The following is a 5,920-nucleotide window of genomic DNA, read 5'->3' on the forward strand; positions in this document are numbered from 1 at the left end:
ACGAGGCTGCAGCTAAGCCTCCGAGTGAGAGGGTTGCTCTTCACTCGGTAGGATTTTTATAACTTAGGCGAGCACGAGGCTGCAGCTAAGCCTCCGAGTGAGAGGGTTGCTCTTCACTCGGTAGGATTTTTATAACTTAGGCGAGTGCTTGGACTGCAGCTAAGCCCCTGAGTGAGAGGGTTGCTCTTCACTTGGTAGGATTTTTATAACTTAGGCGAGCACGAGGCTGCAGCTAAGCCTCCGAGTGGAAGGCTGGCTTACCACTCGGTAGGATTTTTATAACTTAGGCGAGCACGAGGCTGCAGCTAAGCCTCCGAGTGGAAGGCTGGCTTACCACTCGGTAGGATTTTGATAACTTAGGCGAAACGGATTCGCAGCTAAGCCTCCGAGTGGGAGTCTGGCTCACCACTCGATAGGATTTTTACAAACTTAGGCGAAACGGATTCGCAGCTAAGTCACCCACTGAGGGGAATTTCATTGGACAAAAATAAAAAGTGACAGATATTATGGAGGAACTATGACACTATTATTTTGAGGTCCATGAACTACAAAAGTACTTTATTGCAACTCATCCGAATGATAAAACTTAAGTGTAGAATGGGCGGAGTAGCTCCGCGTTCCAAGCTCGGGGCTCGTCGAAATTATGCTCGACGTTGTAAAGACGGTACGCCCCATTGTGGAGGACCTTGGTGACTATGAAGGGGCCTTCCCAAGAAGGAGCAAGCTTGTGTGGTTTGTGCTGATCCACTCGGAGAACCAAATCTCCTTCCTGGAAGGCTCGACCTCTCACATTTCGGGCGTGGAAACGGCGCAGATCTTGTTGGTAGATGGTCGACCGGATCAGAGCCATCTCCCTTTCTTCCTCTAAAAGGTCGACTGCGTCCTGCCGCGCTTGTTCAGCTTCTGCTTCGTTGTAGATTTCGACTCGGGGAGCATTATGCAGAAGATCACTTGGTAAGACCGCTTCGGCTCCGTAGACCAAGAAGAATGGAGTTCTTCCGGTCGACCGATTAGGTGTGGTCCGCAGTCCCCAGAGTACAGAGGGAAGTTCATCGACCCAAGCTCCAGCCGCGTGTTTGAGATCACGCATCAGTCGAGGCTTCAATCCCTTAAGAATCAGTCCATTAGCTCGTTCTGCTTGTCCATTCGACTGCGGATGGGCGACTGAAGCGTAGTCGACCCGTGTGCCCTGGGAGTTGCAGAAAGCTCTGAATTCCTCTGAGTCAAAGTTCGACCCATTATCCGTAATGATGCTGTGCGGGACTCCATATCTGAATATTAGTTCCCTGATGAAGCTAACAGCAGTACCGGTGTCAAGGCTCTTGATTGGTTTAGCCTCGATCCACTTGGTGAACTTGTCGACTGCCACCAGTACATGCGTGAAACCGCTTCGTCCTGTTCTCAAAGGACCGACCATGTCCAGCCCCCAAACTGCAAAAGGCCAGACGAGTGGGATGGTCTTCAAAGCTGACGCAGGCTTGTGCGACATATTCGAGTAGAACTGACATCCCTCACACTTATCCACTATCTCTTTTGCCATCTCATTCGCCTTGGGCCAGTAAAATCCGGCTCGGTATGCTTTGGCCACGATGGTCCGAGAGGACGCATGATGACCACAGGTCCCCGAGTGAATATCATTGAGGATGAGTCGACCTTCTTCTGGTGTTATGCACTTCTGACCGACTCCAGTCGCGCTTTCTCTGTATAATTGTCCTTTGATTACGGTAAAGGCCTTAGATCGACGGACGATCTGTCGAGCCTCTTCCTCATCCTCCGGAAGCTCTTTCCTCAAGATATATGCGACATACGGAATCGTCCAGTCGGGAATGACTACCAAAACCTCCATGATCAAGTCGACCACCGCTGGGACTTCAACTTCAGTCGGATCTGTGGCACTCTTGGGCTGTGGAGTTTCTTCGGTGAAAGGATCTTCTTTGACTGACGGAGTGTGTATATGCTCCAAGAACACACCACTCGGAATGGCTTCTCTCTTGGAACCTATCTTTGCTAGATCATCAGCTGCTTGATTTTTCAGTCGGGGTATATGATGGAGCTCCAACCCCTCGAACTTCTTTTCCAGCTTCCTCACTGCACTGCAGTATCCAGTCATGGCTGGGCTTCTCACGTCCCACTCTTTCATCACCTGATTGACCACTAAATCCGAGTCGCCATAGACCATTAGGCGACGGACGCCGAGTGAAATGGCCATGCGCAACCCATATAGGAGGGCCTCATATTCTGCCTCATTGTTGGAGGAATCAAAGTGAATCTGGAGCACATATCTGAGCTTATCTCCTCTGGGGGAAACCAGGACAACCCCAGCACCGGAACCATTCAACATCTTAGAGCCATCAAAAAACATGGTCCAATGCTCTGAGTGAACTTCAGTCGGCTGCTGTTGTTCAATCCACTCGGCGAGGAAATCTGCTATCGCCTGGGACTTAATGGCTTTCTTTGCCTCAAACTTGATATCAAGGGGAAGAAGTTCAATCGCCCATTTGGCCACTCGACCAGTTGCATCTCTGTTGTGCAAAATCTCTGATAGTGGAGCGTCGCTGACGACTGTGATGGAATGGTCAGAGAAATAATGAGCAACCTTCTTTGTGGTCATGTATATTCCATACACAAGCTTCTGATAATGAGGATATCTCTGCTTGGATGGAGTCAAGACTTCAGACAAATAATACACTGGGCGCTGAACTTTGAGAGCTTTTCCTTCTTCTTCCCGCTCGACCGTTAGCACAGTACTGACGACTTGTCCTGTGGCTGCGATGTAGAGCAACAGAGGCTCTTTGCTGATTGGAGCAGCAAGCACCGGCTGGGTGGAGAGCAGAGCTTTTAGCTCGGCAAACGCTGCATCAGCTTTTGGAGTCCACTCGAACTTGTCAGCCTTCTTCATCAGTCGGTAAAGAGGCAGTGCCTTTTCACCGAGTCGTGAGATGAATCGACTTAATGTGGCCAAGCATCCAGTAAGCTTCTGGACATCGTGCACTCGCACAGGGCGTTTCATTCGGAGAATAGTGCCAATCTTCTCTGGGTTAGCGTCGATTCCCCGTTCGGAAACGAGAAAACCGAGTAACTTGCCACCAGGAACTCCAAATGTGCACTTTGATGGATTGAGCTTGATATCATACCTTCTGAGGTTGGCAAATGTTTCGGCGAGGTCAGCGAGCAGGTCGGAACCTTTTCGTGACTTGACAACAATATCATCCATATAAGCTTCCACATTCCGACTGATTTGAGTGAGTAGACACTTCTGAATCATTCGCATAAATGTGGCTCCGGCATTCTTGAGGCTGAATGGCATGGTGATATAGCAGAAGCACCCGAATGGAGTGATGAAAGCTGTTTTTACCTCATCGGGCCCGTACAGACGGATCTGGTGGTACCCGGAGTAAGCATCTAAAAAAGACAACCTCTCGCATCCCGCGGTCGAGTCAACAATTTGATCTATGCGAGGGAGAGGAAAGTGATCTTTCGGGCAGGCCCGGTTGATGTGCTTGAAATCAATGCACATTCGGAGCGACTTGTCCTTCTTAGGAACCATGACGACATTAGCGAGCCACTCGGAGTGGTATATCTCTCGGATAAATCCTGCCGCCAACAGTCGAGCCACTTCTTCACCGATGGCCTTTATCTTCTGGACGGCGGACCGCCGAAGATGCTCTTTGACTGGTTTTGCAGACGAGTCGACTCTTAGGCGATGCTCAGCCAGTCCCCTGGGAACACCTGGCATGTCAGCGGGCTTCCATGCAAAAATGTCCCAGTTCTCACGGAGGAACTGGATGAGCGCTTCTTCCTATTTTGGGTCGAGTGTTGTGGAGATGCGGGTTGGAGCTGCTTCGGGGTCGGTCGGGTGAATGTGACAGGCTTCGTCTCACCGGACGACTGGAATGCAGACTCTGTGGCGGGCTTCTTGGATCGCAGCAAGTCACTCGGATCTGCGTTTTGCTTGTATTCTTCAAACTCGACCGCTGTCACTTGGGAATCGGCAATCTTGGAGCCCTTCTGAAAGCACTCCTCTGCCTTTTTCCTATCGCCGGTGACAGTGATCACACCTTTGGGACCGGGCATCTTCAATTTGAGGTACACGTAACATGGTCGAGCCATGAACCGTGCATAGGCTGGTCTCCCCAAAATGGCATGATATGCACTTTGAAAATCCACGACCTCAAACGTCAACTTTTCTTTGCGAAAATGCTTCGAATCACCAAACACTACGTCCAAAGCTATCTGGCCGAGTGACTCGGCCTTCTTCCCTGGTATAACTCCATGAAAGCTCATGTTACTAGTGCTCAGTCGGGACATCGGAATGCCCATACCTTTCAATGTGTCTGCATATAACAGATTCAGCCCACTTCCACCATCCATCAGCACCTTTGTCAGTCGAGTGCCTTCGACAACTGGATCGACCACCAAAGCTTGCCTCCCAGGGGTGGCAATATGAGTCGGGTGATCAGATTGGTCGAATGTGATAGGTGTTTGAGACCACTTCAGATAATTTACCTTTGCTGGGGCAACCATGTTCACCTCTCGGTTAATCACTTTCAGTCGACTTCTGCTTTCCACATCTGCAAAGATCATTAGAGTGGAGTTGATATGCGGATATCCTCCCTCACTGTCCTCTTTGTCTTCAGCCTTGTCCGACTCCTTCTCCTTGTCCTTAGACTGTTTTCCCTGAAACTGCTGGATCAGGAGTCGACATTGGCGAGTGGTGTGCTTTGGGTAAATGATATTCCCCTCTTCGTCTTTCTTCGTGTGAATGTGACATGGCATATCCAACACGTCGTTCCCTTCTTTATCCTTTACCTTCTTGGGGTTCCAGGATCCTTTTGGTTTCCCCTTAAACTTTCCTTGAGTCACGGCCAGAGCCTCTCCAGGAGCTGCCGGTTCAGCCTTCCGCTTCTGTTTCCGACTGGTGTTTCCCTTTTCCGACTGACTCGGCTTGTGCTTGCCGCTTCGGAGTCGGTCTTCTTCTTCGCCATTGGCGTACTTGGTAGCAATCTCCATCATCCGACTCAAGGTCATGTCACCGGTTCGACCAAATTTCAAACTCAGTTCTCTGTTCTTGACGCCGTCTTTGAAGGCGCAGACTGCCTGATGATCGGACACATTCTCTACAGTGTGGTGCAAAGTGATCCACCTCTGAATATACTCTCTGAGAGTCTCATTAGCTTTCTGCACGCAGACTTGCAACTCTGTCAATCCAGCTGGTCGCTTGCAAGTCCCTTCAAATGTTCTGACGAACACTCGGGACAGATCTTCCCAAGTGTAAATGCTGCTAGGAGGTAATTGAGTCAACCATGCCCTGGCAGAACCTTCCAACATGAGGGGCAAATGCTTCATGGCCACCTCGTCGTTCCCACCACCAATCTGAACTGCCACTCGGTAGTCTTCAAGCCAAGTTTCAGTCTTAGACTCACCAGTGAACTTGCTGACTCCTGTTGCCAACCTGAAATTGGGGGGGATAACTGCGGCTCTGATAGCTCTGCTGAAACATTCAGGACCAGAAACATGCACTCGACTGCTTGTGGGTACATCTCTGTCGAGTGCGCCTCGATGGGCTCTGTTCCGGTCGACCAACCCTTGCACGATAATGGACCGCGCGTCGAAGCCTGGTTCTCTAGGGTCAACTGGAACCCTACGTCCTGTACTGTACTGACGCCTATCATCTGGCTGCCGAGGAGCGTAAGACCCACCCCTCGGAGGGGAATAGGGCACTCGACGCCTATCATCTCGGTCGAATCTGTCGCCATATTGATCTCGCCGATTCTCGCGCCCTTCGTGCCGCGGAGGCGATCTGGGGCTGTGAGCCGACTGAACCGTATTCACAGTAACGGATCGACTGTGAATTCTGTTGCGCGACTGAGACACGGCTGAATTCTGATCTCCTGCTGCCCGGAGCAGATCCCTGATCTGC

The sequence above is a fragment of the Triticum aestivum genome, chromosome 5A (genome assembly GCF_018294505.1).
Source record: "Triticum aestivum cultivar Chinese Spring chromosome 5A, IWGSC CS RefSeq v2.1, whole genome shotgun sequence".
Lineage (NCBI taxonomy): Eukaryota > Viridiplantae > Streptophyta > Magnoliopsida > Poales > Poaceae > Triticum > Triticum aestivum.